Here is a 16,586-nt window from a genome sequence, read left to right on the forward strand (position 1 = left end):
AAAGAAAAAAAATTATAATAATTATATAATTTATTATATAAGGTTAATTAAGTAAATTAAAACTTAATTCCCTTAATTTTTATACCTATTAAAGTAATTAAATTTTAAATACTTTAATTACTTATATACTTAATTCTACTAGGGTTTTATTATTAATAGTTACTATTATAAAGTGGCTTATATAGCTGGCTTATTCTATAACTTATATTATAGCTTATAGCTGGGTTATAATATAATATCCCTTCTTTTATAGTTTTATTTTTAAAGCTTAAGCTATATTTTATAATAAATATCTTATAAGTTTTTTCTTCCTTTATTATTACTTTTTATAATACCCTCTTAATATTATATCTAGTTATGTCTTTAAAAATAAGCTAAAAGCTAAATCCTTAATCTATTATAATAATCTTTTCTTTATAATTCTAAATAACTTATTCTCCCTTAATATACCTTTTTACTCTTACTATCTGGCTTATAAATAATCTTTTTACTAAGTATTTCTTATTAATTCTTCTTATTATATAAAGTATATTTATAACTATTAGTTTTATTATAATATTTTAAGCGTTTCTTCTTCTTAGTTATAATTTATTACTACCTAATATTCTAAGCTTAAGTAGGAGTTAAAGGAGGTAAAAAAAAGAGCCTTAGCTAAATAATAATAAGTATTTTATCTAAGAAAATAAAAGAAAATATAGTTTAAGAAAATAATATAAGTAGTTTTATAGGGTATTAATAATATAAAAGAGTTAGAATATATAAAAAGGGAAAAGGCTAAGTATAAAAAGTATTATATAACTAAAAACTATTCTTTTTTTTTTAGTTTATTAGATATTAATTTTAAAAGGATCTAAAATAATATATATTTAAATATTATATTATTTTTTTTTTTACTTATAAACCTAAGGTTTATTAATCCTAGTAATACTTTTAATAAAACTACCTTAATAAGTACTAATACTTTTTTAAGTGCTTTATAAGTTCTTATATATTTTTTTTATATTTATAGTTTTTTTACTTAATAAAATATTAATATTATTTATTTTTTATTTTTATATTTAAAATTTATTTTATTTTATATTTTTTATTATTTAAGACTTTAATATTTTCTTTTATTAATATATTATTTAATATTTTTTTAAGAAGTAAAATATATATTATAAAATAATTTTTTATAATTTTTAATAATAAAAGTTTATAATTATTTATTAATATTTATTTTTTAATAATAAATAATCTTAATTTTTTATAATTTAATTTATTACTTAATTATATTATTTTAATATTTTATTAGAGTAAATAAATTATATTTTTTTTCTTAAAAATTAATTTTTTTAATTTTTTATAATTATAATATTATATTATTTTATTTTATATAAATTCTAATTTATATTATATTTTTTTATATAATTTTTTTAGTTTATTTACTTATAATATTACTTATTTTACTTATAGTTTTTTATATTATATTTAAAATATTTTAAGATTAAATTTATAATTAATATAAGCTAATATTTATTTTATTAATTCTAATATTAAGCTATTATAAGTTAATTATATTATACGTAATTATTTAACTTAATTATCTTATTAATAATTAATATAATATTATAAATATTATTTAAGTATTTAATTTAATTTTTTTATTTATTTATTTATTTATAAATAATATATAATACTTAACTTATAATTTATTCTAAGTTATATTATAAATACTTATTAAAACTTAAAGGTAAATATACTTTTTTTATTTAATATAATATTTTTTAATAACTTATAATTATTTATTATTATTTATAAAAATATATATATAAGTTTTTTTATATTATTTACTTTTTTATATAATAAAAAGTATTTATACTTTATAAGTTTATTTATAATTATAAATATATTATTATATTTTATATTAATTATTAGTTTTTTTAATATTAATAGCTTTATAATATAATTAAAAATTATTAATTTTTATAATTATATTAATATTAATAATAATTATAATTTTTTATATAACTTATATTATAAAGCTTTATTTTTTTTATATTATATATATTTATTAATAATTTTTTTAATTATTTTCTTAATTCTTAAAAAATTATATTATTATTATATTTTATTTAATATTTTATATATTTCTTAATATTTATAAACTAAATATTTATATATTTTTTTAATATATTTTTCTTATAATTCTAAAGGTATTTAGGTTTTTTTATAATATTTTAAAATAATTCTAGGTTTTATAAGATATTTTTTTAGTATATTTATAAACTTAACTTTTTTTTTTACTTATTATTAGATTTTCTTATATATTAGGTTTTTATTTTATACTTTTAATATAATATTTAATTATTTTTATTAAACGTTATTATTTTTATTAATTTTAAGAAATTATTTTATTATTATAAATACTTTTATATTATAATTACTTTTTTAATTTAAAGTATTTATTTATTTATTTTTAGATTTTTTTTAATAAATTATTTTATAATTAAATTCTAAAAAATATTTAGCTTATTAAATTTTTTTTTTATTTAATTATTATATTATTATAAAATAAGAAATATTTTTATAATTAATATATATTTTAACTTTATATTTATTTTTTATAAAATAATATTTAAATTTCTTAAAAGTATTAATAATTACTAAGAATTTCTTATTATAAATAAAATAATTAAATTTTATTTTATAAAGTTTTTTTAAGTAAAATATAATAAAATATAATTTTTTATTATTATTTTATTATTTTACTTATACTTTTAAAGTAAAGTTTAATAAATTAGTTTTTAATTTTATTTTTTTTTTAAGTTAAAAGTTCTTAAAATAAGTTTAAATATAATAAGTTTTTTAATTTTATTAAAAGTATATTATATTTTATTATTTTAATTTTATTACTTATTTTTTTTAATAAATTTATTTAAAAATATTATAATTTTATTATAGCTTTTAATAAATCTTTTATAATAGTTTATAAAGCTTTTAAAGCTTTATATATTCTTAATATTTTTTAATATTAATTAGTTTTTTATTATTTTAATTTTTATTTTTTTTATTTATATTTTATTTAATTATATTATATATTTTAAAAAGTTTACTTTTTATATATAAAACTTATATTTTATTAATTTAAGTAATAATTTAATATTTTATAATATTTTTAATATTATATATATATATTTTTTATAGTTTTTTAAGGTTTTTAAGAAAATTAATATATTATTAAAATATATTATTATAAAGTTATTTAAATATTTTTATAATATATTATTAATTATTTTTTAAAATATTATTAATATATTAATAAGCTTTATTAATATTATTAAATATTTAAATAATTTAAACTTTATTTTAAAGGCTATTATTTATTTATAACTTTTTTTTATTTAAATTAAATTATATACTTTTTTTAGGTTTATTATAATAAATTAATTTATATTATATAATTAATTTTATAATTTTAATATTAATAATAATAATATTTTATTTTTTATAATAATTATATTTAATTATTAATAATTTATTATTAATTATAATTTTTTATTTTTCTTTAAAATAAATATAATTAAATATTTAGCTTTTAATATTAATATTTTAATATAACTTTTTATTAATATTTTATTAATATATTTTTATAATATTTTAAGTTTTTTTATATTTAAGTTATAAATCTTATAAAATATTATTAATTTTTTATTTATTAATTTAATTTTATAATTTTATTAATTATATTTAAATAATTTAATTTTTAATTTTTTTATAAATAATTTTTTATATTTTTAATATTTTTTAAAAATATTTTTAAATTTTTTTTTTTTTATTATTAAGCTTTTATTATTTTTATTATTTTTATTTTTTTTTTTTTTTTAAGTTTTTTATTTATATTTATAAGGTTTTTTCTTAAAATAATAATAATTTTTTAGATTTTAACTTTTATTTTTTTATTACTTATTATTATTTATATTTTAGTTTATAATATTATTAAGATTATTATAATAAATTTAATTATTTTTTTTTTATATTTATTATTTTTATATTATTTATTTATTATTATTAATTCTTAAATAATTTACTTAAAAGTTTTTTTTTTTAAAATTTTATTTATAAGCTAAATTATAATAAAATTTTTTTTTTTTTTAATTTTTATTAATTTTATTAGCTTAAAATTTTATTTTATTTTAATTAGCTTATTTTTTAATTAATTAATAAGTTATTTTCTTATAATTATAAATACTTTAATATTAAATTATATTTTAATATATTTATAATATTAAGTTAAATTACTTTTAAATAATTTTAAATTTATATTTTAAAATAATTAATTTCTTAATTAATAATTTTATTATTATAAATAAAAAGTTTTTTTTTAATATTAATTAATTTATATAATATTTTTTTATATTTTTATAATAATTAATAATAATTAATAATTTTAAGTAAAATATAATTACTTATTATATTATTATTTATAAGTATATAAATATAATATTTTATAATTTTAATATTTAATATTATTTTATTATTTTATTTATTTTAAATTATATTAAGAATTATTAATATTTTTTTTTATATTAGCTTATAGTTTTTTTATAAATAATATATTTTATTTTTTAAGTTTTTTAAAATAAATTTTTTTATAATTTATTATTTTATTTTTTATTATTATTTTATAAGTTTAGTTTTATTTTATAAGTACTTAAAATAAAATCTATTATTAAATATTTAATATAAGTAATTATAAATTTAATTTTTTATTTTTTTATACTTTTTATATTTTAAGTTATTATAATTTATTATATATTTTTTATTATATTTAAAGTTAAACTTTTATTTATAATATTATTTATTTAACTTTTATTTATTATAATATATTAATTTTATAATTCTTTTAAAATTTTTTTATTTAAATATATTTAATACTTATTATATTTATTTATATATTATTAATATTTTATATTATTACTTATATTATTTTTTAGTTTTATTTATTATATATTTTAAATAATTTAATAATAAGTATATTATATAATTTTTTATTTTATATTAAAATAATTTAAGTAATAACTTTTTTTTATATATTATGATTTTTTTTTATATATATATTAATATTATTATTTATTTTTTATATATATATATAATTAATATATATTTAATTTATATATATTTATAAAATTTATATAAGCTTAATATTTAATAAATATATTTAAATTAGGTTTTAAAATTATTATTTAATTATTATTAATTATTTTTCCTTTTTATTTTAAAAGTTTTTATTTAAAATATAATATTTTAATTAAATATTTTTTTATTTTAATTAAAAATATATTTAATTATATTTTAATTATAAAATATACCTAATATATTATAAATATATATAATACTTATATTAATTATATATAGTTTTTATATTTTAATAAAAGTTTAAAATTATTTTTTTTTTTTTAAGTATTATAATATTAAGTTTTTTATTATTATAATAATATTTATTATTAAAATAAAAATTATAAAATATTTTTTTATTAATATAAAAAAATATTATTATATAGCTTATTTTTATATAATTATTAATTTTATAAGTATTTTTTTCTTATTTTACTTATTTTTAAATACTTTTAAAGTATTTAAAATTATATTATTATTATTAATATTTATTTTTTTTACTTTATTTTTTAATTTATTAAAAGTAATAAAAATTTATATATTTTATTCTTTTTTATATTATTATTTTCTTTAAATTTTTTTTATTTTTATTTATTATTATACTTAATTAAGAATTTTTTAATATAAGTTTTTATTTAAATATTTTAATAATTTTAATTTATAAAGTTTTTTTTATTTTATTATTATAAAAAATTTTTTTTTTATTAATTATTTATTTAGTTTTTCTTATATTAATTATTTAACTATTTATAGCTTATTTTTTATAAAATTTATAATTTTTTTTCTTAGTTTTTTTAATTTTTTTTAAAAAAAATTTTTTTTTATTTATTATTTATATAAATATAATAATTATTATTATAATAAAAAGTTTAATTAAGGTTTTTATATTTTACTTTTAATTTAATAATTTTATTTTTTTATTAATTAATAATATTAAGTTATTTTTTACTTTTTTTTAATACTAGCTTTTATTTTTTCTTAGGTTTTTTATATTTATTAATAAAATATTCTAGTTTTTTATAATTATAATATTTTTTTTTCTTATTATTTTTTTTAATAATATTAAGCTTTATTTATTTAAAATTAAAAGTATAATTATAAGTAATAAGTTTTTTTTACCTTTTTTTTTAATTAGCTTATTATTTTTTTTTCTTATAAAATTTTAAGTTTTTTTTTCTTATTATTTTTATATATATTATTAATATTATTTATTATTAATTTAAATTATTATTATTATATAATTTAAAAAATTATTTAATATATTTTCTTTATATAGCTTATTTTTAATTTCTTTTTTTAGTTTTTTAAAAAAAGCTAATATAAATAACTTATCTTTTTAATCTAATATTAAAATAACTTATTTAAAATATATTATATAATCTAATATAAATCCTTTTTATTTAAGTTAATTTATATAAATAATTATAATTTTTATTTTATTAATTAATTTAAATATTTTTTTAAATACTTTTTTAAATTTTTTATAATTAATAAATATTTTTTTTATTTTATTTTTTTAATTATTTTTTATATTAATAAGATAATTTTATATAATTAATTTAAATTATATAAGTATAATACTTATTATATATTTTTTAATATATAAGACTTTTATTTATATATTAATTAACTTATTTAAGTAAAATTAATAATATACTTTAAGTTAAATTAAAAATTCTTAAAGTATTCTTAGATTTGTTACGACCCAGCCGCAGGCTACAATATAGGTCGCAGGATAGGCCGCCTACATAAGCTACCCCGCGGAGAGATAAGGCCTATATCAGAGAAATAATCGGAGCATATAAGGTGATCATAAGAATCGTCTTATAATTAGAATAATCACTATATAAGTTAATATAATCACCTTATAATTAGGATAACTTATAGTTAGAAGTTACTCTTAGGAAAAAGTAATTATCCTATATATAAGAACCCTAATTTTACTTTATAAATAAACTCTAGCTTCTTAGCTTTTAATACTAATTATTATATTAAATAAGCTTTACTTATAACTCTTTAACTCTAATCACTTAGTTATAATTTATAACCTATTACTAATATAACACCTAACTACTTAGATTAACTACCCTAATAGCTTTATTAATATAAATTATAACTAGTTTATCCCTTAAGAACCTTAGCTATTATACGTTAAAAGCTTTTATTTAAATTATTATTATATTACTTTAAGTAATACCTAATAATTATTAATATAGCATTATATAAGACTATTATTATATCTAAATTAAGTAAAACTAAAAAAGAATTAATAATTATTTTTGCTTATAAAATACTTATTAAAATTATATACTTTTAAGAATAAGTTTAATAAATAAAAAAAAAATAATAAGAATAAGCTATAATTATTATTATAATTAAAAAGAACTTAAAAGAAATCCTTAAACCTAAAGTATTAAGCTTATATAATAAATCCCTAGGTATACTTTAAGAATTCCTTACTTAACTTAGGGCTTATTATTAATAATTCTTAAATAAAATAAAAAAATCCTTTATTAAAATACTTTATATAAAAAAATATATAATAAAAGTAATACTTATATAATTTAAACCTATTATAAGAGACTACCTTAATAAAAAAAAATAACTATAAAAAAGAAACTAATACTATTTTTAAAAGCTATAATAAGTTTAAAAAAGCTATTAAAAAAGCCTTTAAAATAATTAATAAAACTAGAGCTATTAAGTATTATATTAATAGGCTTAAATAAAAGGGATTAGTATTTAATTATATTACTTACTTTAAATAACTTATATCTTAGCTTAACTAAGAGAATAAGCCTTTTATATTAGCTTTTTATAAAAAACTTAAGGAAAAAGTTAAAAATACACTTTATAAAAAAAATAAACTAAATAACTTATTAAATTATATTATTATAGTAGTATAAATTAATAATAAATAATATTAGTAATATATATAAAAAAAATAAGGTAAAAAAACCTAAAGCCTTACTAAAAAAAAGAGTTATTAAGCTAATTAATATAAAAAGTATAATAAACCTATTACTTATAATTATACTCTTAACCCTAAATAAATAAAGCTTAATATTACTAAGAAAAATAATAAAAAAGAAAAAAAGTATTATAATTATAAAAAACTAGGATATTTTACTAATAAATATAAGAAACCTAAGAAAAAATAAAAGCTAGTACTAAAAGAAGGTAAAAAATAACTTAATTCTATTAACTAATAAAAAATCAAAGTTATTAAATTAAAGGTAAAATATAAAAACCTTAATTAAACCTTTTACTATAATAATAACTACTACGTTTATATAAGTAGTAAATAAGAAAAAGAATAGTTTCTAAAAGAACTAAGAAAACTAAAAAAAAAAAGTATAAACTTTATAGAAAATAGGCTATAAATAGCCAAATAAATAGTATAAGAAAACCTAAATGAATAACTAATAAAAAAGAAAACGCTTATAATAATAAGATAAAAGGAACTCCATAAACTAAAATCACTAAAATATTTAAATAAAAACTTATACTAAGAAATTCTTAATTAGGTATAATAATAAGTAAAAGCAAGAAAAATTTAAAAAGAATAATAATATAAGAAAAAGTAAGATATATAAATCCTTATTATCACAACCCAGTCATATGCAGGAAGCAGGCTGCAGGTTAGGCCAGCTACATAGGCCGCTAGGCGGCACAGGCAGAACAAACCATAGAATATTAGTTAGTATATTAAGACTAATAAGAAAAATACTTAGTTATTATAAGTAAGCATATATAATACTTACTAGTATTTAAAAGTAAGCATTAAGGATACTTACCTCCGCGTTAACTAATAACCATAGTATATAAGGACCCTTAAATTTGCTTTATAAATAAACTTTAACTCCTTAGCTTTTAATAATAATTATTATATTAACCTAAGCTTTACTTATAACTCTTTAATTCTAATTACTTAGTTATAGTCTATAACCTATTACTAATATAACACCTAATTACTTAGATTAACTACCCTAATAGCTCTACTAATATAAATTATAACTAGTTTATCCCTTAAGAACCTTAGCTATTACACATTAAAAGCTCTTATTTAAACTACTACTATATTACTCTAAGTAATACCTAATAATTATTAATATGATATTATATAAGACTATTACTATATTTAAATTAAATAAAACCTAAGAAGAACTAATTATTATTTTTACTTATAATATACTTATTAAGATCATATGCTTTTAGGAATAAGTCTAATAAATAAAAGAAAAATAATAAGAATAAGCTATAATTATTATTATAATTAAAAAGGACTTAAGAGAAATCCTTAGACCTAGGGTATTAAGACTATATAATAAATCCCTAGGTACACTTTAAGGATTCCTTACTTAACTTAAGGCTTATTATTAATAATTCTTAAATAAAATAAAAGAATCCTTTATTAAGGTACTTTATATAAAAGGATATATAATAAGAGTAATACTTATATGGTTTAAACCTATTATAAGGGACTACCTTAATAAAGAAAAAGATAATTATAAAAAAGAAACTAATACTATTTTTAAAAGTTATAATAAATTTAAAAAAGCTATTAAAAAGGCCTTTAAAATAGTTAATAAAGCTAAAGCTATTAAGTACTATATTAACAGGCTTAAGTAAAAGGGATTAGTATTTAATTATATTACTTACTTTAAATAACTTATATCTTAGCTTAACTAGGAGAATAAACCTCTTATATTAGCTTTCTATAAGGGACTTAAAGAAGAAGTTAAGGATAAACTTTATAAAGAGAATAAACTAAATAACTTATTAAACTATATTATTATAGTAATATAAATTAATAATAAATAATATTAATAACACATATAAAAGAAATAAGGTAAAGGAACCTAAAGCCTTACCAAAGGAAAGAGTTACTAAGCTAATTAATATAAAAAGTATAATAAACCTATTACTTATAGTTATACTTTTAACCCTAGATAAATAAAGCTTAATATTACTAAGAAAAATAATAAAAAGGAAAAGAAATATTATAATTATAAAAAAATAAAATATTTTATTAATAAATATAAGAAACCTAAGAAAAAATAAAAGCTAGTACTAAAAGGAGGTAAAAAATAACTTAATTTTACTAATTAATAAAAAATCAAAGTTACTAAATCAGAGGTGGAATATAAGAACCTTAACTAGACCTTTTATTATAATAATAACTACTATATTTATATAAGTAATAAATAAAAAAGAGGATAATTTCTAAAAGAACTAAGAAAACTAAAGAAAAAAATTATAAACTTTATAGGAAATAGGCTATAAGTAACTAAATAACTAGTATAAGAAGACCTAAATAAATAATCACTAAAGAAGAGAACTCTTATAATAACAGGATAAAAGGAACTTTATGAACTAAAATCGCTAAAATATTTAAATAAAGACTTATACTAAGAAATTCTTAATTAGGTATAATAATAAGTAAAAGTAAAGAAGATTTAAAAAAAATAATAATATAAGAAGGAGTAAGACGTATAAATCCTTACTACCTTTAATAAACCAGAAGATAAAATAAAGGAAATAAGCGTTAATAATAATAATATAATCCTAGATACTCTAAAAGCATCTAAAGATAAATAAAGTAAGGAAGAAACGCCTATAAGGCTAATAACCGTATAAGAATAAGCTATATAATAATATTTCCTTATACTAATAAAAAAACATTTTATAATTCTTATTCTAGTAGTAGACACTATTATAATAATAAAAAACCAAATATTATAGTTTTTAGAAGAAGAGAAGAAAGATAATCCTAGACTCTTACTAAGATATATAAAATATACACGTTTAATATAAGCATTATACGTATTTATAATATACTAAGTATACTTTTAAACTAAGGCATAACTAGATATATTTTTAATTAAGATAAAAGGATATTTAATTAAGGTATTATACTTTAGATAAGAACTCTTAAAATAAAGAGTAAAGATAATTAATAATAATTAAATAATAATCTTAGAACCTAATTTAAATATACTTATTAAATACTAAGCTTATATAGATCTTATAAACGTATATAAATCAGATATATATTAGTTATATATATATATAAAGAATAAGTAGTAGTATTAGTATATATATAAGGGAAAAATCCTAATATATAAAAAAGAGTTATTACTTAAATTACCTTAATATAAAATAAAAGACCATATAATATACTTACTACTAAATTACTTAAAATATATAGTAGATAAGGCTAAAAAATAATATAAGTAGTAATATAGAATACTAATAGTATATAAACAGATATAATAAGTATTAGATATACTTAAATAAAAAAACCCTAAAGGAACTATAAAATTAATATACTATAATAAATAAAATCTAAATAAGTAATATAATAAATAGAAGTTTAATCCTAAATATAATAAGAAATATATAATAAACTATAATAACCTAAGATATAAAAAATATAAAGAAATAAAAAACTAAATTTATAATCACTTATATTAAATATTTAATAATAGGTTTTACTTTAAGTACCTATAAAATAAAATTAAACCTATAAAATAATATTAAGAAATAAAATAATAAATCGTAGAAGAATCTATTTTAAAAAACTTAAAAAATAAGGTATATTATCTATAAAAGGGCTATAAGCTGGCATAAAAAGAAAGACGTTAATAACCCTTAATATAACTAAAAGCAGATAAAGTAATAAGATGGTATTAAATACTAAAGTTATAGGATATTATATTTATATACTTATGGATAGTAGTATAATAGGTAATTATATCTTACCTAAAGTTATAAATTATTATTAACTACTATAAAAACATAAAAAGGTATTATATAAGTTAATTAATATTAAAAGAAAACTTTTTACTTATAATAATAGAATTATTAACTAAGAGACTAATTATCTTAAAGTATAAATTTAAGGTTATTTAAAAGTAATTTAACTTAATATTATAGACGTATTAGAATATAACTTAATATTAAGGTACTTATAATTATAAGAGAGTAACTTACTAATTAATTAAAGGATAAGCTAATTAAAGTAAAATAAGACTTTAGGCTAATAAAATTAATAGAATTTAAAAAAAAGAATAAAATTTTATTATAACTTAGCTTATAAATAAAGTTCTAAAGAAAAAAAACCTTTAAGTAAGTTATTTAAGAACTAATAATAATAAATAAGCAATAAAAAAGCAGTTAAAATAATTAGATCTACTATAATAACCTTAATAGCGCTATAAACCAGGATATAAATAATAATAAGTAATAAGAAGATAAAAGCTAAGATCTAAAAGGTTATTACTACCTTAAGGAAAGACCTTATAAATATAAATAAGAAACTTAAAGGAAAAAAAAGGAATAAGAATAATAAAGATAATAAAAGCCTAATAATAAAAGAAAAAAGACTTAAGAATATCCTTAAAAAATACTAAAAATATAAAAAATTATTTATAAAAGAATTAAAAACCAGATTACTTAAATATAATTAATAGGATTATAAAATCAAATTAATAAATAAAAAATTAATAATATTCTATAAAATCTATAACTTAAACATAAAAGAACTTAAAATATTATAAGAATATATTAATAAGATACTAGTAAAAGGCTATATTAAAGCATTAATATTAAAAGCTAGATACCTAGTTATATTTATTCTAAAGAAAAATAAAAAATTATAGTTAATAATAGATTATTAGTAATTAAACACGATTACTATAAAAGATAGAACATTATTACTATTAATATTAGAACTACAGGACTAATTACACGGTATAAATTAGTTTATTATAGTAGACCTAAAAGAAGCATATAACTTAATTTAAATAAAGAAGGGTTATAAATAAATAATAGCCTTTAGAATAAAGTTTAAACTATTTAAATATTTAGTAATACTAATAGGGCTTATTAATACACTAATAATATTCTAAAGAATAATTAATAATATACTATAAGAATATTTAAATAACTTTATAATAGTATATCTTAATAATATACTAATCTTCTTAAAAACCCTAAAAGACCATAAGGAATATATATATATAGTACTAAGAATATTATAAGATACTAAACTATTACTTAAACTAATAAAATATAAGTTCTATATATAAGAAGTAGACTTCCTAGAATATATAATATAACTAAATAAGATATAAATAAAAAAAATAAAGATTAAGGTAATAAGAAATTAACTAATATTAAAAAATATTAAGGATATATAAAGCTTTAAAGGCTTTATAAACTATTATAAAAGATTCATTAAAAACTATAATAAAATCGTAATACCCTTAAATAAACTTACTAAGAAGAATAAGTAATAGAATTAAAATAATAAGGCATAATATACCTTTAATAAAATTAAAAAACTCATTATATTTAAACCTATTTTAAGAACCTTTAACCTAAAAAAAGAAATAAAATTAAAAACTAACTTATTAAATTTTACTTTAAGAGTATAAGTTAAATAATAAGATAATAATAAAAAACTATACCTTATTATGTTTTACTTAAAGAAACTTCATAAAGTAAAACTTAATTACCTTATTTATAATAAAGAATTCCTAGTAATTATTAATACCTTTAAGGAATTTAAATATTACCTTATAAGAAGTAAATATAAAGTTAAGGTATATACTAATCATAAAAACATCTCTTATTTTATAATAACATAATAATTAAATAAATAATAAATTTAATAAGCCAAATATTTTTTAGAATTTAATTATAAAATCATCTATTAAAAAGGATCTAAGAATAAATAAGTAAACACTCTAAGTTAAATAAGTAACTATAATATAAGAGTACCTATAGTAATAAGATAACTCCTTAAGATTAATAAAAATAATAACTTTTAATAAAGATAACTAAATGCTATATTAAAGGTATAAAATAAAGACCTAATATATAAGAAAATCTAATAATAGGTAAAAAAGAAGGTTAGGTTTATAAACACACTAAAAGAATATCTTATAAAACCCAGAAATATCCTAAAGTACCATAAAAAGACCTAAATACCTCTAGAGTTATAAGAAGAATACATTAAAAAAATACATAAACACCTAGTTTATAAACACTAAGAAATCCATAAAATACTAGATAAGATATAATAATAATATAATTTCTTAGGAATTAAGAAAATAATTAAAAGGGTTATTAATAAGTATATATAATATAAAAAAAGCAAGGCTTTATAATATAAGCCATATAAAGAATTATAACTATTACCAGTACTAACATAACTATAGGAATTAATAGCTTTTAATTATATTATAAAGCTATTAATATTAAAAGAACTAATAACTAATGTAGAATATAATAATATATTTATAGTTATAAATAGACTTATAAAGTATAAATACTTTTTATTATATAAAGAAGTAAGTAATATAAAAGAACTTATATATATATTCTTAAGAATAATAATAAGTAACCATGGACTACTAAAAGAAATCATATTAAATAAAAGGAGTATATTTACTTCTAAGTTTTAATAAGCACTTATAGTATAACTTAGAATAAATTATAAGTTAAGTACTATATATTACCTATAAATAAATAAATAAATAAAAAGATTAAACCAAACACTTAAATAGTATCTGCGATATTATATTAATTATTAATAAGATAATTAGGTTAAATAGTTACTTATAATATAATTAGCTTATAATAGCTTAATATTAGAATTAATAAAGCAAATACTAGCCTACACTAATTATAAATTTAATCCTAAAGTATTTTAAACATAGTATAAAGGACTATAAGCAAAATAAGTAATATTATAAGTAAATAAACTAAAGAGATTATATAAAGAAATACGATATAAATTAGAATTCGTATAAAATAAAATAGTATAATACTATAATCATAAAAAATTAAAGGGACTAATCTTTAAGAAGGAAGACATGGTTTACCTACTCTAACAAAACATTAAAATAATATAACTAAGTAATAAATTAAATTATAAAAAATTAAGACTATTTACCATTAAAAAATAAATATTAATAAATAACTATGAACTTTTATTATTAAAGACTATAAGGAATCATCCTATAGTATATATTTTACTCCTTAAAAAGGCACTAAGTAACGCACTAATAAAAAAAGATATTAAAGTCATAAATAAAATAAAATATAAAGTAAAACAGATCCTAGATATAAGGATAAGAAATAAAACATATTAATATCTTATTAAATAAAAAAACTATAAAGATAAGGAAAACACATAAGAACTTACAAAGCATTTAAAGAATTACTAGCACCTATTATAGTAGTATTACTAGTAGTACTTAATAAGGCATCCTTAAACATAATATTTTAATTTAACACGTTAATAACGCCTAAAGACTATATATTAATAATAGCCTTAGATTTATAATACTCCTCCTCCTTTAATACATTTAATAATTATAGACCTAAATAAGTTATTTATTAACCCTTAGTAATTAACTGCTATTTTTAACAGCGTAACCACGCTAAATAGGCTAATACTTTATTTAACTTAGCCTAAGCTTTAAGTATTTACTCTTTTACTCTCTCTTCCTCTTAATTTAAATATTTTAATTTAAAAATAATATAATTAATTAAAAGATACTTATTAATAAGAGGTAATAACACATAAAAAAGGTACCTATATAAGTTAATTATAATACTAAAAGCATTATAAGAATGCCCTTACTATATATATTCCTTATACTTAAAGGAACACTTAATCATCTTATAATAAAAGCCATAAGTAAAATAAAAAGAATATAATATAATATTATAACTAAATGATTTAATAAAATTAACTAAATAATTATTCTATAAGGTAAAAAAAGCCTTTAATAAGGGATCTTTTTACTTATAAGTATAAGGAATAATAATATAACTAGATATAGCGTTAAAAGAACATTATAAAGGATAAAAAAAAAAAGAACTTACTAATAAGAGAAAGGAACATAAGACTACTTATAAAATAAGGCCTAGGTCTTAAGGATAAAACCATAAGAGAGGGGATATTATATTATAACCTAGTCATATATAAGAAGTAGGCTATAGGTTAGGCCGGCTATATAGGCCGCTAGGCAGCACAGGCAAAATGGACCATAAAATATTAGTTAGTATATTAAGACTAATAAGAAGAATACTTAGTTATTATAAGTAAGTATATATAATACTTATTAATATTTAAAAGTAAGTATTAAGGATACTTACCTCTACATTAACTAGTAACTATAATATATAAGGACCCCTAAATTTACTTTATAAATAAACTTTAACTCCTTAGCTTTTAATAATAATTATTATATTAACCTAAGCTTTACTTATAACTCTTTAACTCTAATCACTTAGTTATAGTCTACGACCTATTACTAATATAACACCTAACTACTTAGACTAACTACCCTAGTAGCTTTACCAACATAAACTACAACTAGTTTATCCCTTAGGAACCTTAGCTGTTATAC

Source organism: Metarhizium brunneum, chromosome 2, assembly GCF_013426205.1.
Source record: "Metarhizium brunneum chromosome 2, complete sequence".
Taxonomy (NCBI): Eukaryota; Fungi; Ascomycota; class Sordariomycetes; order Hypocreales; family Clavicipitaceae; genus Metarhizium; species Metarhizium brunneum.